The 27,709-nt window shown below is 44.3% G+C and overlaps 1 long non-coding RNA gene across 1 annotated transcript; it reads right to left on the reverse strand.

Moving 5' to 3' along the window:
- Positions 1-348: 348 nt before the first annotated feature.
- Positions 349-16,204, reverse strand: LOC144164288 (uncharacterized). The gene is made up of 5 exons (XR_013321140.1): positions 15,927-16,204; positions 15,105-15,156; positions 10,839-10,989; positions 4,540-4,632; positions 349-406 (listed from the first exon to the last, which is right to left on the reverse strand). It is a non-coding gene; the product is annotated as an uncharacterized LOC144164288 (long non-coding RNA).
- Positions 16,205-27,709: the final 11,505 nt, after the last annotated feature.

Genomic DNA, 27,709 nt, shown 5'->3' on the forward strand with positions numbered 1-27,709 from the left:
CTAGCCGTTCAACCATAGTGGACATTCTGCCATTCACATCCCGGCTGTCCAACCCCAGCAGCTTTCAGTTCGAATTGCGCACATGGGTTCCTAAAAATGGGACAAGCTGTAAGTTCGTACTGCATGCATAAGCATTTGTGCCCTTTTAAAGAGCACTGTTTGCCCTTTCAGGGACAAATGTAGTGATTTACAAAGCCTGTGGTGATTAGGTTTTTTTTACTTAATTTATTTTGCTCAGTTCATGCTGTCCAGTGTCTTCCGGTTCGTTATTTTGCTCAGTTCATACTGTCCAGTGTCTTACGCTTCGTGCAGCCGCCATCCCGGTCACCGGCGGAGTATAGCCATTTCTTAATAACAGCTGCCACAACGACCTTGTTTGCGTCGGGGTACCTGGGCTGTATCGACACTGAAAGAAAATTGAAAACAGACAAATAAGTAATATACTACACTGTAAAAATATCCACAGGCTTAGCAATGCCCTTCCTGAAAAAAAATTCAATTGATTGATTGATTATGAGGTTTAACGCGCCAAAACTACGCAGGTTATGAGGTGCGCCGTAGCGGAGGGCTCCGGATTAATTTCGACCACGTGGGGATCTTTCACGTGTGCTGAAATCTCAACACACGGGTGTCTGTTTTTCGCCTCCGTCAGAAAAACGGCCGCCGCTGCTGGGATCGAACCCGTGACCTTCAGCACAGCAGCACAATGCCTTAGCCACTAAGCCACCGCGGCAGGTGAAAAAAAAAAAACGTATTACAAGCTTGCTTAATGCAATGCCTCTAGTTTTCACAACGTACAACTATTCCAGAGAGCCAATATTTATTACGCATTATCAAACAGTATCCATATTCATTCCTGTAAACAAGAACATTAAAAATAAGCTCTAATGGTCGAACAAATACACTGAAATAAAGTAGCCCCTGAAAATATTATAATGAATTCCTCGTGCATAAAATAAAATCAGGGCAGCTTACTAAGAACAAGAGACAATCTTGTCTAGCTCGCAGAAGGCCTCTTTCGCCCCCTTGGACCCTGCCCAGCTGCAGGACAATGCCACTGGCTGCCCAATCACCATGCCCAACACCGTGCGGGCAGCCGCCTTGAAGTCGTAGCTACCCATGTGGCTAAAGTACTGGGCCTAACAGGAGAAAGGAAATTTGAAATACACTTGTAAGTTGAATGCATCGAGGCTGAACATATGACGCAAAAGCATACCTTTAACGTGAGCACATGAGAAAGCAAACAATTTGTTGTCGTAGATAACACAATCAGTTCTGCTGCCTTTTGGTTATGGCACGGCACAGAGCTCTGGCCTTTTCTTTTAACAGCAGAGCTGTCAAGCTTGTGCTCCTTGGAGGGATGTTACCAGGGCGCTACAGCACACAGTCCGGCAGCCGAGTTTGCGAGGGGGAGGAGGGAGGAGAGTGGAGACGAGGACCGGTGCACGTACAAGGGTCCTCGTGCAAAAGTTTAGCCTTGCCGAGCGCACATGGTATGACGTTAGCAATGACATCAGCATTCCGCGCATAACTTTCGCGAGGCTGTTTGCGACAGCAAGGCCACGCCTTTTCTCGCCTCCAGATCGTTTTCGCGGGTCTGCACCTTGTTTCCCGCAGCGGACTACTTCGATGGCGAGTCCGCCGGGATGAAAAACCCCGGGACATTAGTTTCCCTCTCGGAACGCGCTTTGTCGGGCCGCGCTCATGTTTAAGTTGCTCGTCGCAGTTCCGGGCAAATACTACGGCGTTGTCGAGGTAGACTAGGAAGGTGTGCCATTTTCTGAGGCTTCCCCTCAGCTCCACTGGTCACTGCTGTTTGCAATAGCAAAGCCACGCCTCAATTTTGTTCATAATGTTTTTGAAGTCCACATTCTATGAAAAAAATTCTACATGCGCAAAAAGAATGATCAAAGCAGCGCAGATATGAGAAAGTTATTCTATTTTTTAGTCTAACAATACAAGCACATGCAGTACTGGCAACGTCACACTTGAGGCCTCCGGATATGACGACAAAGAGCGGTGGCCCTACAGTTGGCTCAGCTTGAAAGTGTGTATATGCCATTATTTTGACCAAACGAGCCTAAATGTTGCCTTACTGCTTGTTTTCTTTAAAGTAAGCATAAAAGCTTAACCGTGGGCTCAAAGAATACAAAAATCTATAGAGACAGTAACAGAGCCGCACTATGGCTCCCCTTCGAGCACGTGTGCCTTTCCATGGCGTGTTACGATGCACCACTGTTGATATCGCCTGGCGTCAGCGCGCGTCGCCAAAATACACGCGAACTCGTTCATTCGCACGCCGTATGCTGATGTCTATTCACGGCAGATATTGGCATCGATGGTAGAGGAGGCGTGGTCAGGGAGCATAGCAAAAGTGGACGGCAGCTTCCAGGTTATCAGTCCGTCTCTATGTCTGGGGACGTGTTTTAGCACTGGGAAATGCTGTTTCGTTCACTTAAAAACAGCAACATTTTTTTCTCTAGCGGTGATTGGCTGCCTTGAGACAAATTGAACCAAACTGTTTTTGTTGGCAAGCTATTATCCCATGGAGACAGATATAATTCTGTGTGGCACATTCTGTACTTCGCTACCTTTGCTTGCGTCGGAGAGATTGCGATCGCGTGATGCTTGTTATGAGGTAACTATGGAAGCTCTAGCTACATTGCTTCTAGTATTAGCAAGATGGGGGTTGTCTGCAAGATTGGTGCGTGAGACACAAGCATTCTCACTGCCAGAATTTCACAAACATGACAAGAAACAGACACACCTGGCAATATTTGTTGACTATATAGTTCTGTGCTCAATTTTTGCAAGCCTCACAGCTTGTGTATATGGTCGAGAGGTAAGAAGCTGGAGTACTGGTTTGCAAGTCAGTGGTTCTAATCCCGCGTTTTGTTTTTTTGCTGCGAGCGTTCTATAAGGTTTTTTTTACTAGAATATGCAGCTGTTTCTTTAACCTTTCTTTGAACCCACAAGTGACGTTCACATGAAACCTCAATAGCAAGGCAGCGCTGAACATGGCTTCACACTAAATTAAAGAGAGGTAAAGATGGTACAGAGTTCAGACAAAGAGACATAGCAACACCCATCGACGCAGCAGCAGGCACGTCACTTTGCTAGTCTCGTGTGGCTGCTTGTCCTCTCCTACTTTCCGGCACAGTACCACCGAACGACAGCGTCACGAAGCGCGGAAAGGAGCTTTCCAGGTCAGGCCACCCTGGGCTTAAAACTTCCAGGACGTATTTTTTGCCGCCCTCATTTGTCCCGCCATATGACATCGGGGTCAGTGAGAAAGTGAGCAGCAGATTTCCGGTTTTCGAGAAGAGGGCAGTGCTCTATTTGCTTGTATTTTTAAATTTAAAAATAAACAACTTTTTTATTTCTACAAGGATCTTGGCAATTTTTTTTGCATCTATCTCTGCACGACACCAAGAACAGATGTAGTGGCCAAAAAGTACCTGAAAGAAATGTGCTCGAGAAATTCACGAGGGACAAACCCACACACAAAAAAAGGAAGCAGACAAAATGAGATTTGACGGACTAGCGATTGAATTTTAATCATGAGTGATAGAAAGATTCCACTTTACTGCAAAATGTCTTATATAGGCAATTGGGGCGTTGCTTTAATTAAAGGTTTAAAGAGCACCCTGCGCAATGAGTTGAGGGAATGATTATGTGCATCTTGCACCGCACGTACCTTCCATCATAGCGAACATATTTTCATGATTCTTGTGGGAGGTGATTGCTGGGACAATAGACTACCCCAAAATACATTCCGAGTAGTCGAGGGAAAGTGCTACGGGTCCCTTTGATAGGCAAGGGTGCAAGAAAAAGCCCACCAATGCCTACGCAAGTTGCTGTGTAGGGACATTGCTTATGAGATACCTCTTTCATGTGGAAAGGTCTGCATTGGGCACACTGGAAGGTGTGTGAACGTGCGATTGCGTGAACATGAACATAACCTCTCAGTTGAGAACTGCACAAGTGGGCATAACCCCATCCATAGCTCTGCAAGCGCATGCATGACGCTCTTAAAAAGCAAGTGAAAATTGTCCAGGTGCAGTGATACATGAGAAAGGGAGATACAGGAAGCTTACCACATAGGAAAGAACGGATGCGATTTTGTCAGTGACATTTCAACGGGTCTCCATATGAAAGAGCGTATTTATTAGGCTGTGAATTTTCCTTATCACAATTTTTTTTGCATGCAAGTGGAGCCACGTAACTTTGGCCTGCAATTATGTGTTCTTACGCTGCCTAAAAGTTAGTTGCTAGTCATTGCCTGTTATCACCAGCTACTTTCTGTGATTGTCAATATTTTGCACCAAGTTCAAGTATTGTTAAGATGCACCAACTCGCCAAACACATCTTTCTAAGATTGAAAGAAAGGATGAAATAACCTAAAACACAAAGCAATCACACTGTGCTTCATGGCTATGCTAAAGAACCCACCAGTAACTATTAGCAGCAGGTATTGTCTAAAGCCTAATAAACTGCATGTCAATTTCCTCGATTTTAAGATGCAGAAATCCCACAAACCTTGTGAGATTAGCAGCAGTGATGCACAGATTTCGCCCACTCTCATCCATAGCGTTTGTGGCAGGATCAGTAGTAAGGAGCTCATGCCAGGCACTGCAAGAAAAAACAAGACCACACATAATATACGGTACTTTGAAAATGAAAACCGGACAAGCAACCAAACCGAATAGAAAACCGGGCAAGCATTTTGATTGCTTGAGCAGGGTCACAAACTGTTAAATTGTAAAAACAATTCTTTCTTAAGATGTTTGCAGCAGCCAAAAAATGTTGGAATTTGTTAGCACCAGGAAACTAGACTGTAAACAGGTCCTTTGACACAGGGGTTCCCTCTCACAAGTGTAGCAACGTAATGAGAGCATGCTTGCCAATCTTCCCACGAAAACCTGCCTTGAGTTGTTCGCAACACCCAGAAAGTTTCCATAGATGCCACCCATCCCTGTCACAAATGAAGGCATCTAGAACTGACAACCTTAGGTTGTCCTGTGCTTCATGTTCAGACGATATACGAAAATGCTATAAATCAGGGGTTGGCAACCCGCAGCCCATGGGGCAGTATTATGTGGCCCCCGGCACAATGGTAGACCCCTTCTCCTCTGTCACTTTCTACCTGAAGGCCGACATGGCAGTTTTGACCTCAACTGGCATGAAAGCTCGTGACATTCGTGTTGGAAATAAACATGATAAGGATTGCTATTCTAGTTTTGTACACTTCTTTCAATTTCCTCCCCAAAATTTATTTGCCTGCAAAGCCCCCCTCCCCTTCCAACCAATGTGCCCTCCGGCCCCCTCCGTGTCCATTGCATTAAACCCGGCTCTCCGCCTGAAAAGCTTGCTGACCCCTGCTATTCAGCAAAAGTTGCAAATTTTTAACCTGTCACTGCTTGTTCAATTCGAAGTGAATGAAAATAAGTAAGATCTCTCCTTTGTATGCATCACGCAAGTATACAAACCCATTAAACCCTTCGTAATTTCAATGAAGGGCCCATGAAGACTTGCTAGGGTTGAGGCTAGGCCAAGTTGATTCCAAGTTGAAAAAGACGAGACTGCAAAATGGGCGAGATACATCAGACAAAGAAATGAGGAAAAACACAAGTGCTGTTGTTTCTACTTATTTCTTTGTCGTTTGTGCTGCCTGTTTTGGACATTTCCTTCCTTTTCACCCAAGAGGACAGCAGACATTTTTTTAAAGACTGGGCTGTAGCTCATGTCTCTCGGCAATTGTGTCCAATAGAAAACACTGGCGCCATCACTGAAGGATCCGCGTTTTCTCAGAAGGATCAGGCAGAGTAGGCCACCTTGGATACGTCATGGGAGCCCTGACATAGGCAGTTTGGGGAAAGGCACACATGGCATCACACTGATGTCGATGTCGAAAGGAAATCCATCCTTAACTTTTTCGAGCATGCACATATTAAAATTGACTTAAAATATGTTCTTCCGAACACTTAAAGGTTAACCTTCCTGAAGGGTATCTCTATTTAAAAAGAAAGCTTTTTATGTAGTCATCTGTGCTTTGAAATTTTGTGCCAGCACTCCTTTAAGGGTCAGATTGAAGTTTTCACTATTCCCCACACTATAATGTGGCAAGGGCCCTGTGACACACTGGAAGGCAGCAGCAAAAAAATGGGCAGTCAGCAAACTAGATTCCACACCATTGTGATGAAACCAAATATTTGGAATCGCTGATCAAACAACCTTGCGAAGCTTATCAGTGTTTTAAGTGCAGAATGATATAGCCATGGTGTTCGTTCTTGCTTTAGGTGCTGACTCTGAGTAGAAGCAGGCAACTGAAGCTCACCTGAACCCTCAGGGAGTTCCAAGGGAATGCCAGGCATGATTTACATGATTTTTCTTTCAACTTTAAAAGCTGCCATGCAGTTGAAGAGCCATGCAGTTGAAGAGCCATCCAAAGAATGGTGCAACATCCTACCATTTGCAAAACAGCTTTCTTTCATTTTATGCTGCTCTCCTTATGCAACTGCATTGCAGCTGTTTGTCCTTCATGTTATCATTAGAAAATATTGTTAATTTTGACATGGAGCCCAGAAGTTCTGGCAAAAAGTCAACACAACTGTTTTAATATTCAAATATTTTGGTTGTCCCCACACCATACCTTAATTAAGATTAATACCCTAGTTACATGGCGGAAGTAACTGTAGTTACGTTTAACGGTGGTTACTAAATTTTAACTGTGGTTATCGCAAACTGCGGTTTTGGCTGTTACATGCGAAATTCCAAGTGTGTCGACAGCGGTCACTTGGTTGTGAGCGTAACAAAAATAAAGTAACAAACTTTTAACCTCACGATAAAAACCAAAGGCGAAGCAGTGTAGACAAAAAATATCGTTAGACAGTTGCTTCAGACCCAAACACGACGCACTCGCGCACGCCGAAAAAGGGGCTTCCCCAGCAGCTCGCGAGCGGCTTGTTCTCGGGTCGGTTTGGTGTTGGGAACTTAGGATCGTGGTTGATATTTGACCGGCGCTATCTCTACAACTGCAAATTACAATACATAGCACAATTTTTAACCTTTATAATATCCACTTTGTCGCATGTGGAACTTCTTTTCCGCGATTGATTTCGAAGAGGGGCGACAAGCTGTTGCTATTGTGGTCTGGGCTGGTTCGAGCCGCTTTCAGTGCCGTGCGGACCGGCGCTATCTCTACAACTGCAAATTACAATACATAGCACAATTTTTAACCTTTATAATATCCACTTTGTCACATGTGGAACTTCTTTTCGCGATTGATTTCGAAGAGGGGCGACAAGCTGTTGCTATTGTGGTCTGGGCTGGTTCGAGCCGCTTTCAGTGCCGTGCGGACAGACGCGCCGGCATGTTTGCAGGAACGGCCGACGTGCGCACGGATCGTTTCCGAGTGCTGAAAACGCTTCATGATTGCCTGCTTTGTCTATTTTTTTTGGCAAACGATCAGCAGAATTTACAAATTTAGGCTTTTCTCATAGTTGATTGGGTGGACCGGGAAACGAGCTGCTGCTAACGCGCGGTCGTGCCGACTGCGAGAGTGACGCAAAGAGCACAAGCTCCTCTTGGGGGCAGCTTCGAGGGCTCCCGCTATTTCAGGCCTTCGTCTTCTGCGAACGCCAGGTGATTTTTTTCGCCTACGCTGATGCGCCGCCACTTGTGTGCAAACTGACCTGTGCGATTTTTGAACACTGCGGCAGCAGCAACTGCGGTTAGCGTAACCGAACTGAGGTGGCCAAGCTCAGTTTGCGTTAACCATGGTTAGCGGGGTAACTGTGCCCGTGTAACTAGGGTATAAGGGTCCCAGTCCACTGTGGGAAACTAGCAGGCGAGTTTTACTCATTCCATAACCAACTGAAGTGTGTGTTAAAATAGGCCATTTCAATCTCTCATTTGGAAAAACAAAGCCCATGAAATGTGTATTTTGAGAAGACTTATTGATACAGTTCTGTCATTATTAAGCATCATACTACATTTCCCCACCTGTAACTTTATCAAATTAAAGCAGTGCATCTCAGCCGTGCTGCAGTACATTAGCATTTATTCGAATAATCACTAAGATCAAAAAGCCTCATAGCAGCCACTGAGTAAAAATGTTTGTGCGAATGACGGGAAAGGAATGCTTCTATTATGAAAATACAAAACCTGGACCTAGTACTTATATTATTGCACTTTTTACAGCCTACAAACCGTTGGCTTTATTTCAGTTGTCTCAATTACGACATAGTACCGCATTTCCTCTTTAGTCTTGTGTAATAAAGCAAGGATATTGCAAGAAGCACACGCCGCAAAATTCTGCGCATAGGTGTCCTCGCAGTGTTGAACCTCAAAAAAAAAAAAAAAGCACACGCAATAAGAAACAAACAGGCCCAATTTTTTTGCACTACGGCTATGAATGGTCAGTTGCCTAGATTGTAAAACTCTGCTGCCCCAATATTGTTGAGGCCACGATATGGCAGGGGACAAACTCAGTACGCTCGCACAAGCTTTGCAGCCACAGAAATTGCAGCGTGCAGTCGTAGTTGACAAAGAAAGATGCCAAAAAAAGGTGCATATGTGTGTGTAGGGGGGGTGAGGAGGGGGCATCAGTAGTTGCTCACTAAAGCCACCAGCGGTTGTCTTACAACTAAAGGTAGAAAAACTATTTTCTGCCAAAAAAAAAAAATGCGTGAATGCATTTGACTTCTCACTGTTTAGCCGTAGAGCACTTTCCAAGCTCACTGACGACTTATTTATAAGAGGTTCACAGCACTGTAGAAAGCCACGGCTTCTTTCTTAATAACTACGACTGCTCTAAAATTACAGCCATGCTGCATTCTGAACTTCTCTACCAGAAATACTGTTTTGCGAAGAACAAACTATTTGCCGCAGTGTTTCACTCAGCCTCATCTTTACTACTTTCAAAACAGCGGTTTATTTGTACTGCAGAAACGGCTTCCTCGAATGTTTCTTTTTTTATATTAGCTTTCTAAGGAAGCTTTGCAACCTTCATTTAAAGGTTAGCAGTGTACTGTGTTCGCAATAGGAAAAAAAAAAGGCAATATTTACGTCTTTGCTGCGGTGGTCACAGGATAGCGGCGGCCCATGCACTAGCCCAAAGCTGGGAAGCATGCACGCACCACCGTGTAAAAGCAAAATGCCTACAAGCTCCTAGAGCAAAACCTTCTGAGAAATGTCATCACATCTAAAAATACTTTTTTCGTTTCATGCAAGAAAATGCACTACAATTTCCTACTATCTTAACTGGACCTTTACAAACCGATACCTAACCTCGACATCTTAGAAGCTCTTGATTGAGGAATGCATTGTGATAATTGCTTAACGTTATCAACCTCAGCACTGATTCATTACTTCAGGCACCCCTGTCTCCAGGGACCTGCCAGGAGAAATGCACACATGGCTTTTTCGACATCGGCATAGTGAATGGCAAAAAAGCCGCTGCCTCTTGAGCTACTGCCGCAGCACTGACAGGAACATTGTCAGCTTGTTCGTTTCCACGGTTATTAACACAGTAAGCTTCTAGCCAACAACAGAGGTTAGAAACTTGCACAGGATACTAAAAAAACTGAGCAAGCCTTGTCTATACAGTACAAGAATACAAGAACTTCTGAACTTGTGCTTGGTTGCTGCAGTGAAGTTTCTGAGGAAGCATAAATAAATGCTGCTTAGGAGACAATAAAGACAAATTTCTGTTGAATTTACATTGGCAATATTTAGTTCTTTGTATGATTATAATTTATGTTTCATCCAGCTGCCCCCAAGTAAGGAAGTTTTTAAGCGCAGACTCGATTTAAGAGCACACATCGTGAACTTGTGCGAGAAGCTGCATCTTTCACGGTTTTCGATAATGCTATGAACTTTCTAAAAATAAAGCACCGATGAGGTTAGATAGTGCCATTACCATCAAACAGTGCTTACTCAATTGCATTCCAGACGATTTGTCTCAGCACCAAGGTTTTGGCAAGTACAATTTTATTCAACGAGTCAGCACCCTACAGTTTAACAGTGCACTAGAGAGCGCACTCATGGTGAGCGAGAACTAACTGCACGGCGGGTTTGCCCATGCTGTGCACAGGCTGCAAATGCCCCGTGTTGCATGTTGTCTTATCAGATTCATGGCCTCTGAGTGGTATATTTTGTCATGGCAGTCCTTTTGAATATAACAGCTGTACCCACATTTTTCAGACTTTTTTTTTCCTCCAGCATGCAGGTCGGCATGCCTTGGGTGAAAATGTGCGAAGGCTGCTTGTTTGAGCGTCACTGCACAGTTGTTGAGTACATAAAAAAATAACAAACACAAGATCGTTATGCATTAAAAACTATAACTAAGATTTTGGGGGTCCCTGAGTGCTTCCGCAAATAGATTATCACGCCAAATTGAACATATTTGAATGTAGCACCTTTGCAACAATACGCGCTGTCGTACGCTGTTTTTAGAGCCCAGTTATTGATTCCAATCCCATTATCTATCGCTAATTTCTGTTCGCTACAGGTTAGCAGTGTTCATTTTATAGACAAGAAACAAACAAAAATCAACCCTTTTCTAATGCTACAGCTCAGCTCTGCGGGGACGGTGAGACGCACAGCTAATTCGTAGGGTATAGGAGTCGGGTGCAGCAATTGACTGGAAAAAGTGTGGCACAGAGAAATATAGCTCCACAAACCGCGATTTCGGTGAGAACCACGCAAAGCATGGTCCATTTGCAGCCTGTGTACAGCATACGCAATCCTCGCATGCAACTAGCTTTCACTCGCCTTTAACCCACTTTCTACTGCACTGTAAACTGTGGGTTGCAAACTGTTGAATATGAACTTACCAATTTTCAAATCAGATTAGGTGTCCGAATCGGCCACACGATACGCAGTCCAATGCGGCTGGTGGCATGTGGCTGGGGCCGTGGCTGCTCCCGCTGTCCCCCGGGAAATGCCTGCACAGCTCCACACCAATCCCGGGCAAATGGCGCCACCCTGAGAAGGTTGTAAAATTGTGGTCTATAGTCAGGGCGCCTACCAAACTGATGCGTCAAAATTTTCCTAGTTTTTGCTTCAGCAAATTGCCATGAGCAACATCAGTTCATTCATCTCTAGGCAGTCTCAAAACGTCACATGATGCTGTCATGATCAAGTATGCTGAACAATCAAAACAATAGAGGAGGTGAACAAATATCATACATTTCTTAAATTGAATTTAAATAGTTAAATACAAATACGAATGTTACTGTATTTAGTCGATTATAACACGTTTTCTTTTTGCAACCTGAAGTCAACCCTCACGTTACAATCTGCCTAAAATTGCAATGATGCACCCAACTGTCATCAATGGCTACAGTTCTGACCATTTCGCAATCTATGTCAGCAAGATGTGTCAGAGTTGTTCGGGTCCACTACAAGCTAAGATCGACTTTTTCCGTTTCCTTGCTTTTTTTCTGTGGTGGTTGACAGCGTGCGCAACTTTTTTCCTTTGTTTTCGCGCCATACTTTAGTATTGAGGCATAGGTAACTTTCATTGCCCTCAAGTGTTTCAACACCGCTTCAGCTCCCCTTGTTACGGCAACGTGTTGCACTCAGTATGACCCATGCTATTTTAATGGCTCAAGAAATCGGGGATTCGGCAGCTCCCCGAAGAGTCAACATCGACCGTCTGTGGATGGCAGCTACTGCGGGAGCGCCTTTTTACATGCGAACCCTGCCCAATAAGTTTCCGAGGGCCTTGCTACAGCTGCCACGTCGAATTACAAAAGGGTGTTGCTGATTTCGTCACCAAACAGTGTAACCGCCTTTTGGCGGTCAGTGTTGAGCTGATACAGCTCAAAACAAGTGATATCGCTCGACAGATGGGCTTCCTGCGAAGTTATAAGTGTCAAAGGTGGGCGCCTAGCCCAAGTGTTTGAAAAATAAATGTGCTTTTCCATAATTCCACTGGCCTCACGTGAGTACTTTGGCGGCTCTTCTTTTTTTTTTTTTTGGCACAACAGAAAGTTACCCTTTGAGTTACTTAAGTGGTTTTAATTTTTCTTTTTTATGCGATGAAGTCACCCCTCACGCTACAATCGTGGTCACATTACAATTCAGTAAACACGGTACGGGGTTGTCTTTGGCATTATTATTGGAAGGGCAAAATTCAAAATTAGCATACACTATGTTCTCTGTGCTTTTTTTAGACCGATCTTGATCAGAAGAGCAAGACTATAAGCAACAACGAAATGAAATCTTATTTGTGCCCAATCACCAAGGAGAGAAGCTTTTGAGGTATTAAAAAATGATGGACTGTTTCAGGTACCCCTGCTTGGTACACAGGGGGTTGCGGCCAAATCATTAGGGAGCACTGCCTTGCTGCCCCAACATCTACCTATAGTAGACCATGCAGGAGCACAAGCCAGCATGGGCTACTTTAGGTAAACCTACCCATCCGTACCTGCCGCAGTGGCTAAGGCATTGCGCTGCTGAGCACGAGGTTGCGGGTTCGATTCCCGGCTGCTGCGGCCGCTTTTCTGATGGAGGCGAAAAGCAAAAACGCACGCGTGTACGAGATTTCGGCGCACGTTAAAGATCCCCAGGTGGCCAAAATTAATCCGGAGCCCTCCACTGCGGCGCGCCTTATTGCCGGCGTTGCGTCCACGCGTTAAACCCCACAATCAATCAATCATCATCATCATCTAGCTTTTGATTGATTGATTGTGGGGTTTAACGCGCCGACGCAACGCAGGCGATGAGGCGCGCCGTAGTGGAGGGCTCCGGATTAATTTTGACCACCTGGGGATCTTTATCGTGCGCCGAAATCTCGTACACACGGGCGTTTTTGCTTTTCGCCTCCATCAGAAAAGCGGCCGCCGCGACCGGGAACCGAGCCCATCATCATCTAGCTATCCGTACCATTGATGCATTTTATTTGCCAGGGCTATCGACGTTTGCCCCCTCATCCCACCAAAAGGCTCTGATAAAAATCACGTGATTACGTTACGCCGTCGGATTGACTGATTGCAGGGTTTAACACGCTGAAGCAGGGTTTAACACATGGGCTATGAGGCGTGCAGTAGTGGAGGGCTCAAGATTAATTTTTAACACCTGGGAAACTAACTTATGCTGAATCTCGAGACAAGGGTGTTTTCGCTTTTCGCCTCCATCAGAAAAGCAGCCACCGCGGCCAAGATCAAACCAGCATATATGGGCTCAGCACCACACCTTAGCCACTGAGCCTAGCTGCGGGTGCATTATGCTGTCAGTGTCTCAAGCTTCTGAATACAGTAAATGCTGCTTAGGTACTAACATTACCCTATAGTGCAAAGAACAAAACTTTTGAATGCATTTAATTTACATTGTTTTGGTACAATTTGTTTTTTTTACATCCTTCGCACACTATCTAGCCAAATATATGTTCAATATGATGACCAGGCGGTTGATGCCTCGCCAGAATTACCACCCCATCAACATGTGCAGTCACTTTACTGGCCCGAAAGAATCTAAATTGTCAATTCTTATGATTCGAGAAAGCGAACTCATGATCTTGAGTAGCATGTGGCTATGCCTCATTTAAAAACAGAACCCAGCATGTAAACGTTTGTCTGCACACATTTAGAGGCACTAAAGCCATTTTATATAGATGAAAAAAAAAATATTTTTAATTAATGAGCAAGAATAAACAAAATATGGCAAAGAAAGCCAAACGGTTCGTTTTGCTCCGACAAAAATCTATTTGGTTGAAATGATTGATTGATTGTAGGGCTTAACATGGCGACGCAACGCAGGCGATGAGGCGCGCCGTAGTGGAGGGCTCCGGATTAATTTTGACCACCTGGGGATCTTCAACGTGCGCCGAAATCTCGCACACACGGGCATTTTTGCTTTTCGCCTCCATCAGAAAAGCGGCCGCCGCGGCCGAAAATCGAACACGCGACCTCGTGCTCAGCAGCGCAACGCCTTGCCACTGAGCCACCTCGGCAGGTTATTTGGTTGAAATGAATTTGAACTCACACAACTGAGCCTGTGCGCATAATGTAAGCACTGTGCTTACAGCATTTTGAGCAGTCACAGTATGCCGTCGACATAAAGAAATGAAGCATAAAGATGCCTCACTCCAGGTGCCACCAACAGTGCAGCTCAGTAGCATAGACATGATCTTATTTCAGAGAAAGGGGTGGGTAAGCTTGAATGCAAAAAAAGGGAAAGAAATTCAATTGACAGATCAATTTACAACTCAAGTTCACAAATAACTTTGGGACCTTGCACGCACACCCAGCATAACCTCCCCACTGTTTTTTTATTTTATTTTGCTTAACCCATCGCAAAACAGCCGGCTGATTAACTGACCACTGACAAGGAAGCCATGTAAATTCAGTGCATAGGTAGCGCGAAAGGATGTCAGGAGTCTGTATTCAGAGAAAAGAACAGTGCCTTCCTGTATCTGCAAGAGATTCAGCTTGACTAGCTCACATTTACTGGGAGCATGCAGGCTATGCTGCCAGAAGTGTCTGCTGAGAGCACCATCACTCCACTGGCGCGGCATCCAACATCCAATGCATAATGCTCAGTGACACGGTAATACAGAAGGGTCCATAGGTATAGAGGGGATATTGTGGCCGATATGCATGTGTATATGATATGCTGCTGTCAGTTACCGCTGGTGCAGCTACACAGACCCGAGTTTGGCCCCAGCTCCAGCATTCCAATTACTTCTTGCGGCACTGGGACTGCACCTGCAAGATCTAGTGCTTACTCACATTACTAGCATTATGACATAACAGCTGCCCAGCCTCAAGCAGATGTTGAAGGACTCTTCACCCAGAAAACCTGGTTTGCACACGCACTACATCGTGTGCAAAAGAAATATAAAACAGGAATTCACTTTCTGAACGTATAAAAAGCTACATTCAACATAATTCAACTGTCCTAAACATGCAGAGCATCCTACCGCTGAAAGGGCTACCTACTACTATTATTCCTGTGGTAATGCAAGAATAAACAACTCCCACAAGTTAGGTGGGCATAATTCCTGCTGCAAAGGCCCCACATCACTCAAACACATACTCATAGGTCCAGTTTCTATTTCTCGGTTCCTATATCGGCAACATAAATGCAGTACGTACCTGTTATTGCTTTTCATCTTGCCAGACAGTCCCCGTCCTGAAGCTCCAGCCACTTTTAAATGAAAAGGTTGCAAAGAAAAGTTACATAAGCACAAACGTCGTTACCTGCCAAAGTTAAAAGCTCACAGTACACTACACATTCCGAGAAGTAAGAACACTCACTCAATGATTGTTTTATTATCAAGACAGTTATGTCAAAAGACCTAACCACTGAATTGATGAATGGTGCTTAAAACCAATGCTATGTAAGCGTAGATAGCGTTTACAGCAATGTGAAATATACTCCGCCTATGTGCTCCTGAACTACAAACCGTTTGAAACAAATAGTTTTCAGCCAGTAACAAGACGATAAAAAAAATATCAAAACACTTTTATTTCCAAGTTAAGATTCTCAAACTATTTAAGGTTTTCATTTTTCTCAAGGGAAGTTTTACGTCCGATAAGTTAAGCAGTCGCACATTGTATTTTGCTTTGTTCAAAGTGGCACAGCTATCGAAATAAAACAAAAGCACGGTGAAACCGCACGGCCGCATATAGAAATAGACCTAATGCGATAAAAACCGCATACGAAACAAAACACGTCGATTCCTCACGGTGTTATCAAGAGCACCGGCAATTATTTCAAGCTTCCTAAGGCCCTCCGCTGCGCCCACCACCTGTCCGTCAGCAACGCTAGACATATCGAGCAGCGCCAGCAAATTGCATTTAGCTTGCACGAACCACAGCGTGAGACTGACGCGGAAACGAGAAATCAAGCCAATAACACGTTTCTGGCACCGAACCTTAGTAGCGCTAGAAAAGGTCCAGCAAAAAAGAACTTACCGAACTTCTTTGTCCGGGCACAGGAAAACGCCGCCCTTCTTCGATCGTTTGCCGCTGTATTTCAGCTTATCCTTAACCGCACGTGTTTCCAACGTGGCAAGCAGGCTTTATCCACAAAGGGCGAACACATTTTACGACGGTATATCGCACAACAAACATGAATAACAACACGGACAACGCGCAACCACGGACGACCTCGCCGCCACCACTTGATGGAAAAATTACATCGGAAACGACCGCAGCGCCGAAACGGCCAAATACATGAGCAGAGTTACGACTTTAAATTTTAATTCAAAGTGATCATACAACATTTCCAAATTTTTCAATCTTCAAAGAATCATTTATTCAAAATTGTCATTGCTTTTGGTGTTCACAAGTTTTTCAGTTTAAATAGAATCCTGATCGCAAGCGACTGCAGCGCCGAACAAAAGAGCCGAGTTCCCTCTTTGTATTTTTATGCAAAGTGATCACACAACATTGCGAAATTTGTCAATCTTTAAGGAATCATTCATTCAAAATTATTATTGCTTTTTGTGTTCACAAGTATTTCAGGTTTAATGGGCTCCTGATTGCAACTTTCCCGATCGCTGCCTTCTTGCTCCCGGTCTTTTCCGATTGGCTGCCAGTTTTGGCCAGAAGATCTAAGCCAATCAGGCTGTATTTTTGGCGCATGGCAGCGCCCTGAAAAAACCTTGAATGGGGATGATGATGGCGAGTAAAAGTCTTTGAATCGGAGTGACGGCATGTTCCATTTCACCTGTCTTAGCTATTTATTTTACCTCGGACTTGTCTTAGCTGCCGCTATCTCTGGCTCTGATTCCCTGCGCCGTACGCGGTCTCGTGGACTTGTCTCGGTCATAACCAGACAAATAAAAATTCACGTGTGCTTTACAATGCTTTTCAGCTCGGACAAAATTTGGCGTTCGGCCTGCTTCAGCGCAGGCTTGCACGGGAGTCCTGAATCATTCGGCTCGCGCGTTTGCAGATCGTGATGTTGCATTAATCATTTGAAGGTGTGATCGGAGACTTCAGGGTGCGTAATCATTACCGAGGGAAATCTTTGTCGCAGGTGTCGCTAGCCTTACGCTTTTTCAACCACTTGGTTGGTAAATCTATAACTTCTCGTAAAAGGTACAGCGTTTATGTGAGTCTTTACTGTACTCGCACAGGACTATTCACTAGCATTTCTTTTTTTTTTTGTCGGGTGTTTTCTTCGTAAATTCTGCGAGGAAAACTGGGAGGGAGGAATACCTTTATGATACGGAGAAGTCAGCCTGGAAACAAGATGGCTTGATGAATGAAAATGACGACAAGGAATGAATACACCAGCACAGAAAAACGCACGCATACACTATAAGTACTCTAGAAACGCAAATCTGAAAGACGCACAAACGCGCACACAGTGCAAACGTTCACAGAATTTCCTCAAAGCCGGTCACGGAGAAAGGCAAGGCCTTCGCAGCCCTTGTCGCAGACGCAGTCGAGGGCTGTGAGCCTATGCTAACGCTGAGTTTCAGCACACAGTGCAGGTTCAATGTCCTAACGAACACTACAAGAGTGACAGAGAGGTGATACTCGTCTCGTCTTATGCATGCAGGTAGTCGTTGGCGAAAGCGATGTTGAAGCTTCCTCACGTTTCCGTAGGTCATGCTGAAGTAACTGGAACTGGCCCATGCAGCATTCGGGGAGCCCAGGCGGGGTCATTTCTGTAGTGGTCGGTTGGCAGTTGTAGCTGCAGCGGCGGCTAGCTGTGGCTTTTTGTGTGTGCGTGACAGCTTACTCACCCCGTAATTGCGCATATTAGGTAATAGACCCCCAAACGAACGAGTTCCTCTAAACAATTACCTTTGGTTAAAGCTAGTTTTGTACAAACGAAGTTATATGCTGTCAATCAAAAGTATTAGAAATCAAACATAAAGAGCTAGCTCTTCTGAAACATTGAAACTGCATTGCTGACGTTGTCATACAACTACACTTCTGATGAAGGCCAAAAACGAAAACGCCCGTGTGTTTGAGATTTCGGCGCACGTTGAAGATCCCCAGGTGACCGAAATCAATCCGGAGCCCTCCACTACAGCGCGCCTCGTCGCTTGCGTATCTATAGCGTCAGCGCGTTAAGCCACATAATAATAAATCAACCAATCTCAGAAATTTACGTACCAGTTTATTTTTTTTTTCAGGGCTATAACAAAATACGCTCAAATTATGCACCGTTCTTACTGGTCACGTCTGAGGGGTTGTAAAGATAAGATTGGGACCACTTCGCCTTCCACAGAAACAATGAGGGAACTAAAATTTAGGATGCCCACGTGGTCTAATTAATGAATCGTTGCCTTCATATTTAGACTGCTATCATGGCTTCGGCTGGTGAAATCCTCGTTTTATTGACGCGTGAAAAAAAAAACGTTATCTCTAACCTGAATTTCGGCAATTTTTTTAGTGGGAGGTCTTATCGGTACATAGATCTGCTGTCATGTTTAGCGTCCGCAGAGCGGCACATTTGTTTGCACATAGCTGCTGGCCTTTTCTCAGTCCAGGAAGCCACGAGCTTTCGCCACTGTTCGGGCCCATGTTAGTGCATTTCTTGACTGCTACTTAGGTGCTAAAGCCTGGAGCTGGTTCAATAGCACATACGATTTTTGCTTCTTTCCATCAACACAGACGGCGAATGAAAAGGGTTGCTTGATGGAACGACATGGGCCAGTTGCATGTAATTACTGCTATCGCGATGAATGCTCCAAAATACAGATTCTATAGAATACATATTTCCGCATAGTAGTATTAGGTCGCTTGTACGAACAAGGAAACTTGCTGACAAACGTTCTGCGTACAGTGATTTTGACGTCCCAAGGAAAAAAGAATGCCAAGAGACCGCCAAAAGGGCGGTCTTTTTTACTCTAGGTAATATGCGTTGTGCGCCCGGAGCATTGATCCTTAATCTCCTCGGCGTCGCGGTTCGTCACAAAGCTTACGTTTTTAACTTGTATCAAAAATTGCAATACCAATGAGGTCAGCGTCTGTACCAATGCGGTCAGTGTCTATGCAGGCTCGCAAAGCACGAGTTGTTTTACGCGCACTTCTTCTTTAGTCCAAAAAAGTGACATTTATTTTTGGTTTCAAGTCTAAAGAATGGCCTAAAACGTATAATGGACAAATGAAACGCGAACACGAAATTATGAGCCGGAACACACAAATAGCGCGATTTCTTTCCATGCAAGTGAAATAATCGCGCCGCTATATAACAGCAGAGTCTAAAACATTGAAGGACTCTGATAACAGTAACAAAGATTGAAAATGTGTATTTCCAAATATACCACTAGCGAGCCATTGTTTTGCATTCACTATCCATATTCTTTCCTCTAGAGCGTTCGGTTTAATATTTTCGTGTTTTCATTCATTCGTCCATGAGTGTACATGTATATACAGCACACTGTGTTCGGTGGCTATGCGCTAGCCCACGCATGACCTTCGGAACTCCGGTGATTGGGCAGGGGCGGTGCTAGACCTGTGACAGACATCAGCCGTTCACCTTTCGAAGAGCAGGAGCGTGATTTGGTTCCGAATGAATTAATGCGATCGGGAGCCAGACGTTTTCTTGTCGACTTTTGAGCATTAACTGCCATAGGAAAAACGAGTACTCGGCTACGGCATCATAGCCGTTCATCTTTTATACTCCGGCAGGCGAAAAGAGGTTGGCCGCTCGGAAGACGTGTACGTGCTGCTCATCTTTTGATGAGCGGCTTTCAAAGAAAAAAAGAGTACTCGGCAGCCGCAAGCTTGCCGCACGTCTTGTGATCAATGTTGCGGGAGCAAGCGCCGTTCCTCGGCGGCGGGTGACTTACCAGAGAATTTATAAGCAACCCGCGCCGGGCAGAAACCGTGGTTACGGCGAACCAGTGAAAGGCGATCAACATATGAGCATTGGCTGCCGAAAACGTTCGAAGGTAACGGCAGCCGAATTCGTACCGTCCATTTTATTATCAATGGCAGCCAATTCGTTGCCTGTTGCCGAGCATGCCGGAGAACAGCCATAGGATGGCCGGTCAAGAAACGGACTTTCCGTGCTGCCTGGGTAGTACATATGGCATAACTGTTATTGCAAGTTACAAGGTTGAACATTATATCTAAAATTCCATCCTTTAGTTCGGTACACATGACACCTTAAGAAACAGTGCGAAAACTTGGACACAGAGAGGGCAAACCGACACAAAGGAAAACCGACATGAGTGCTCCTCTTGGCTTGCCCTCTCTCGCTGCAAGTGTTTTTGCTGTTTCCGAAGGTGTTATGTCGTATGCTTCTACCTTAAGAATGCTGGTTTTTACTTTAATGGTTTTCATGCAATAAAGGTGGGTCCCTTTGCGGCCTTACACACCGTCGGTGACGTTTTTAACGTATCACTGAAAACCTCCCCAGCCCCGAATTTCTTGGGCACATAAGAGAAATGTTCAAAAAACCCAGTTTCTTGTACGCTGTCCTTCGGGAGCTGTGTAAAAACGTCACACAATAAAGGAAGAATTATCGGCGGTGCTATCAAAATAAGGGTTGATGTTTTGTATATGTTGACCAAGTAGAAGGGAATTCAAGAGGCTTCGGCTTCCACCCTGTCTTAGAAAGGCTGAGAAATTGTTGCAAGGCATAAGAAGAGTTGCTTTGGTTATGGATCATAATAGGTTGGGTGGCAAGGAGGGTTAGTCAAAGCAAATATTTTATTCATGCGGCAAATTCATGTATAGCCTCTGGGATGTCGGAAACACTATTGGACTGGGCAGTGCGCCAAGCGCCTCAAGCAACGCAAGATCCCAGCTGGAGCAGTGGGTCGGGTATTTTAGCACTGTTTTTGCAAACCCGCCTACCACAAGGCCACAATCTATCAGAGACAACGAAATTAATTTGAAGATGCAGAATACAGGACTTGCGCCATAGGATTAGTGTAGCTAGAACCTAAGTATATTTAGAGCTTTAAGGTATTCTTAGGCTGCTTAAAGTCTGGTTTGAATATGAGTGTATTATCAAGAAATGTGCTTCACACTTCTTTTTCCTTTATGTAAAATCATTAAACCATGAAGAGTAATATCAGGAGCAGCACGAATCCCACTCTTCGATGAGAACATAAGTCCACGAGAACATAAGACAAGTATTTTTCTATCCTTAACTATGAAACCATTTGTGTCTACCCAGGCAGCGTTCTTGTTTATTGCAAGTTCGATTTGGCGTTCGCAAATTGAGAAGTTACAGATTTTATAGGGTTCTTGATCGCGATCTCCATACTTCAAGCAGGACATGGATGGTGGCAATACCTAATGTAGTAAGTTCACCCTAATGATAAACCATGTGTAGCGTAAACCTCCATTTCTGGAATACAATTCTACGGCGCATGTTTCCTCGATAGTGCAGAACGAAATTTTACACAAAATGTTATTTAGATATTTGGCAAGCACGTATGTTCAGCATACGGCAGGGCCAAATGAGTTATCGGGAGGCTGTCACGCAAGTCTTCTCCATGTAAGAGAAGACGGTAATGCACAACTTCCTACGAAAGAAGTCATCTTTATGAAATATTTGTTATTCACCTACCCTGGGCATTGTTATCTCTCTTGTAGGGCATTGTACTCTAAAAAGTGTAAAACTCCCTTGAAAGTGATCTTCTCAAAAAGCGTTCACGTGTAACTTGTCCATATAATGAATGTACATGGCGAAAACGGGTCCTTTGCTCGCTCAGAAAAACAAGCACCTCTGCACGACCTTCCCTGCCCCAACTCTGCAGGACGTTGGCAGGTGCTCGATAGCCATCTGTTGTTGTAATGGTATAGGAATGCGCCAAGAATGTCGGCTTGTAACTGTTGCCTTATTGAGTATGTTACCTTTTGTGCACTTGGAGCTGAAGGCTTCCGTACGCTCACTGAAACCTCCTGTACACGAAGAGAAAACTCTCAGTAATATAACGTGTATAATCTCTTACGGTTTCGAAGAGAATTCTTTTCGTGCCATATTTAATGCTTCATAGAAGCATCCATGTAGTGTGCCGAGCTGCACACACTATAAAATTGCTTTGCTAGCGTATCTGTGTAGTCGTCCAGTGTCTCCTCTGTTGTGCCTACTAGGAGCTGGCTATGGGTACAATATTCTTTAAGATTACGGAGTCGTGCCAAGACTATGTGCGTTAGCATAAATTGGTTTATGGATGGCGTGAAGAAACCCCTACTTTCCCTTTTAGCCTGACCACGAACACACTTTGCAGAGTTGTTGCGATGTCATGGATATAAGCTTAAATTACAGTGGGCAACCATGAAGTATAGCCCATTTATTCCTTGGTCTCTTTGGAGGGCCTACGGTCCTCCTTCCACCACGGCCTGCTTTGGTTGCCTGGGGCAAACGAGGCAGTTAGAATGGACTTTTCGCTGGAATCGACGATTTGGGCCGTATTGTGATGGGTTGCTTCATCAAAGTGTAGGTGTTATATAGACGTGTGGTGCAGTTTAAATGTTTGTACAGATGTTCACTTTTGGATCGTTTAACATTTGTTTGGAAGTGGAACTGCCTGGTCCTCTACGTATGTATGTCAGCATGGTTGGGAAGACGATATTACCATATCAGTGTATGCCCATGCCCCATTTCGGAGATGGATTGAGAACTGCGAAGCCAATGGCCGTGTCACAGTAGGACCAAGAGTTTTGGCAGAGGTTATGGTACGTGGTCTTTTTCTGTGTTAGAAATTTTTGAATCCGGCGTACTTGAGAATAAGGTTGGAAAATCCCCAGAAATAACTGTTGCCACTCAGATCTTCTATAAAAATATAATGTTGTGGTAGGCAATCTACAAGCGCCTCCAACGTAGACTTGTTTAGCTAGAACTTAAGAGGGATGTCAAGGGACCATATCTTGATTAGCCTATTATTTAGCTTGAACGAATTGCAACAGCTTCAAGGACTGGCCGAATTCGATGGTATTACATGCTATGATTTTTCAAGTAACAATTGTCACACCGACGGAGAAGAGTTCATTCTTCTCTGTCGTTACGTAACAGTAAATAATAAGTCAGTAATGTATGTTTGCTGTCACATGCGTTTCTTGCGGACCCCTTAAATTACGCCGATTGGCAATCATTTTTTATATACTTCATGAAGAGTTTTAAAAAGCCATCCCCCACTTATGTTGTACGGTGTTTTTCTTCGCATTATTTCAGTTTGGAGCGATTGTAAATGTGTGTTTAGTGTTTATTTATTGTCTTTGGGGCCGCGATTCTCGTCTATCTTGGCTTATGTGTTGGTTTCAATGAAAACACCCGTTCCTTTTCCTGCAAGGCATCCAGGAAAGGTCAGACGCCAACGTCGTCCTCCGTAGTCCTCTGAGTACCCGACAGACCTCGCTGCTACTAGTGCGCGCTCTTCAGGCTGCCGCTTTCTCTACACTCTAGTAATAAGGGTATCTCGGAGTTCCACAGGTGGCACAGAGGTTCCAGGAGGGCTGGAAGTCCCCTCGAGTTCCTTTTTCCTCATCTGCTTGCTGTCCTCACTTGTGCTTTGGGCCGGTGGAAAATGAACGATGGATGAGGCATCAATACCCAAAGGCACAGTTGTCCCCACAACTGCTTGGACACTCAGCAAGCGATGGGTTGACTGATTGGCCTGCTGGAGGTAACGTTGTGTGGTGAAGGGGGAGTAACAGATCAGTATCGCTGACGTCGGTCGCTGCCGCAACCAGAGACCACTCCGTTCCCTTTTTAGATGCGTCGGCGTACGTATCCAGAAGAAACAAATCAAACGTCTTTCGCTCCCAAGGGACAGTTATGCATTCCGTGCCCACGATGATTATCACTTTTTTTTCCATAAGAACTTCTGGTAATGTTTTGAATATGCTGGATGCGGTTCTTGACAGTGGATACATGTGAGAGTTGGTGACTGACAATAATCGGTTGCATGCTAGTGTTCAGCGCATTTTCGTAGCATATTCTGAAGTCACACAAGTTCATTGCAGTGCCCGAAACGCAGGCTCTTTATGTAGCGGAGCGGTTTCGGTTTGCACTGCCGGATAGTGTGGCGCATGAAACCTCCATTGATAGATGCTGCTGGTGTGCGCAGTTAAAGTTAGAAGTAGTTGGTTTGTGGGGCCTCCATGTCTCTCCACATGTTGATGCGCCTCACAGCTGTGAGGCTTTGATCTTTCAGATCAAGTGGACAGGCTTCAGTGTCTTTGATTATGGTACTTTGTAGTTACTTTCAGGACGGCATCGGGCATGCAGGTTAGGGATACGAGCGTTGTGGCGTCGTTTTGGTTGCTTTGATAAGCAAGGGTTTCTTCGGTTCCTTTGTTTTTCTCCTTGTAGAATTTACCTTCAACAAAGATACAGATTACAAGTACAGGCTGAGAGGCAAAGCGACTTGTATTAGTAACTTATTTTACTGTAAGGATCTGGGACAGTTTTCAACTTTTAACAGAATGTCTGCTGGCATAGGATGAAACAAGCCTTGGTGGCAGACCTTTCCCTGTGTCCGAATATGTATTGGAGAGGGTTTCAAAATAGAGCACAGGGATTGTTTCTTCTCCTATTTTAGCCTGTTGTCCATAGAGGACCCGGAGCTCCCTGCCTAGTAGAACGACAAGAAGACTAACGGCCGAAGCCTGACCAAGGGTCCGACGTGCCCTGTTTCAGGAATTTCACCCTTCACCCCACATCTGCTTGCCATGGTTTGTTACAGTCTAAATCTCCTGGCCACGGTTTGTTGGGCTCTCATGGTCGACGGTGTTGCTAATACCACCACTGTGAATACACATGGGGCCTTGTGCGGGGAACAAGTTTGCAGTTTAATCATATTCACCGACTCTAAACCTGCACATTACTGCATGCTTGAAAGATCCACGTACCACGCTTATATGCTGAGAACAAAACATGCTCTTTTACATTATACACCTCGAAGTAATTTTTTGGTATTGCATTTCAGTGCAGCCTCTTCGCGGTGGGATCTTAAAAATCCAGAATCCTGCCGAGGCTGCCTGCGCCAAACATGCCTGCCTAAATACTTAACAAAGATGTCATGAAATACGAGGCTTTCGCACGCGACAAAGGCTGCACCCTTACCCAAAAAACAGGTCGTATTCCATTCCTACTTCACCAGCACAAACGTTCCTAAGTACCAGACCGTGCACGGACGTCAAGGGGTTGCTCAAAAACTTTCTCGTCACCTAGTAACCTTATCTTATCGGACCTGACACAGGGCGGCGCCAACAAATACTTGCGGTTTGCAGAATTTACTTACTTCTCATACCAGTTGCAACAGCCATGCGTAAGTAGAGGCAATGGAGCATAGGGTGTTGAACTTCCTAGCTTCCGCTGACTATAGGCTCACCTTACTACGCTATATATCGTGTAAAGCTGAGATCACAAACCAGTAACTTTAAATAACATTTGAGGCCCCTGTTTTTGCCGTTTTCAGCAGTGCCAAGTCGTGATTTTTTTCTGAGGGAATCAGGTGACAAGGCTTGGTTTCAAGCAAAAAGGCTTCTTACCGGAAGAGGAGCAACCCAACACCTTTAAGAGAATCTTAACCATGGCACTAAACAAGCAGCTTTGTGCGTACGAACGATAATTTGCTGATAATTGAAGGTCGAGGTAGTAACAAGAAGGTGTAGTTCTCCTAAATGCACACAGAAAAAACTAATATCAATGCTCGAAGCTGAAAGGAATAGCAGGCGCTTAAAATTGACAGAATAATTTCGTTGGGTAATTCAAAACTATTAAAACTACAATCTCCAACTTTTGCAAATGCAAACTCAAACCCTAATTTTGTAAGGTCATTTCTTCCAATATCTCCTTCGTTGCTTTTGTCTCAGGCATTCCTTCCCTTTCGCCTCCTCCAACAGATCCCCATGCGAGCAATCTGGTAAGCCCGGTAAACACTGTTATTTATAGCAAAGTTGTATTCATCTCCAGGTGCTGCAGTGGCTCTTCCTCTTTTGGCCGACGGACAACACGCAGCCATGGGAATATATCATGTCGTTCCTACCACCAATTCTGCGTGCAGCACAATAAACTACGTGGTGGGAGTATTTTCAGCCTCCAATTTATTTACAACCAAAGGTTGTAATTTACAACCAAGACTCCACGTGGTCAAGACTCCACTTGTGTATGTCGTCATGCATCAAATATCAAATATGGTAGCTATGTTGAATTACGTGCTCAGGTGGAAAAAGTTCGTTAGTTCACACGCCGAAGTTCACGCAAAGCAAACCACCTCAATCAAAATGGACACTCACCTTGCAGGTGCTTTTTTAAAAAATGTGAAGTGCTACCTCGAATGTCGAATTTTGCTTTTTCACACAAATTACTTCGCCGCCCAAAAAGTATGGCATTCTAGCCAGCAGCTTTTAGGCGGGCGTGGATGTGTCAGCCGCTCGACTGCAGGAAGGAAAACGCATGCCCTACAAAAGGCTCCATAAATCCCGTTTGTCACTTGTGACTCGGCAGTGTCTTGTTGTTTTCGTAATATCTTTACTTCTAGAGCGAAGAGTTGGCATAGCTTCGGTCCTTGCATTTAAAAGGCTGTAATAAATGAGTGATTTCCTTGATGCCAGAAAGCCAGTTCTGAAACCCTCAAAAATTTGTTTGATGTTGTGACGTTATCGAACTACGGCATTAACGCAATGTACAGCTGCTTCATGAATAGGCCAGTGGAAATCTTTTTCGATAAACTGGCGTAAATAATAGTGAGGTAGGACTGCGACTGCTGGCTTGAATCAAAGCTTCAGATATTTGCAGATACAAGCATTTATTGCCTAAACACCCAGTATAGCAGTAGTGTAAAATGTTTGCTTAATTATTGTTTTCTTTCATTTAAACATACAAGCAAAAAGAAGAGAACCGAGTACACTGATTCCCCTAAACCTTACATGTGGATTTTATCACAGTGAATCACCTCGTTCTGAAACAAATTTTATTGTGATCCTAAACTACCGAATTTGAAATTGATCGCTGCATGTTAACCCGTCTCGCAGCTTTCACGCATGCACTGCGGGGAAAACTAATAAGAAAGGGACTTAGCCAGCTATCAGAATCTGTTGCTTATGTGACAAGGCAGAACCATTGACAAGACGTTGTACCTTTATACTTTAAATCTATCACTAAAGTAAAAATGTTTATATACACTGTTGGGTTTAATGTTTATGTTTAAGAGCAATGCCTAACCAATACGCTAGAAGCATGCACATGGGTTTTTGAAACCAGGATTGGTATTATTTAACATACATAGCTAGTGGCCGCGGTTTTTGCCTAAACACCAACCACGGCAACCCAAAAATCGAGCCTGCGGCACGAAAACCGCTGAAACTCGTATGCACAGCCGGAATCAGAAGTTAATAGAAGTGGAATTTTTACCACCGCTCCATCATCTTAAAAATTATTACCTACCAATATAACTAAGAGTAAAAAGTTCACCTTGGGTCAATATACGTCAGAACGCAACTGCATAAGCAAAAACCTCGGTAAATATTTCGTCCATAGAAAAATATTTCTAAGATCTTACTCGAGAAGTTCTAGCTGCAGTCATAATGACTCTAAATGATCTCTATAACAGTTGAAAATGCATTTACACATGTAGCCTTCCGAACCCAGAGTAAACAAAACAGAGCTTCTTTCGTAAAATGGCTCCGTTATGGCTTACATCCGTTAAAAGTGAAATTTTACATATTTTTTTAAGGAAGAGGAGCGATGTTTCAAATTATCTGTGGTATTCCGAATTTTCTGGCTGTGTGATAAATTGGAGTAACAGTCTAAAGATACTTCACCTGAT

This window comes from Haemaphysalis longicornis, unplaced genomic scaffold (genome assembly GCF_048455015.1).
Source record: "Haemaphysalis longicornis isolate Haplotype H1 unplaced genomic scaffold, Haemaphysalis longicornis Haplotype H1 scaffold_13, whole genome shotgun sequence".
NCBI lineage: Eukaryota > Metazoa > Arthropoda > Arachnida > Ixodida > Ixodidae > Haemaphysalis > Haemaphysalis longicornis.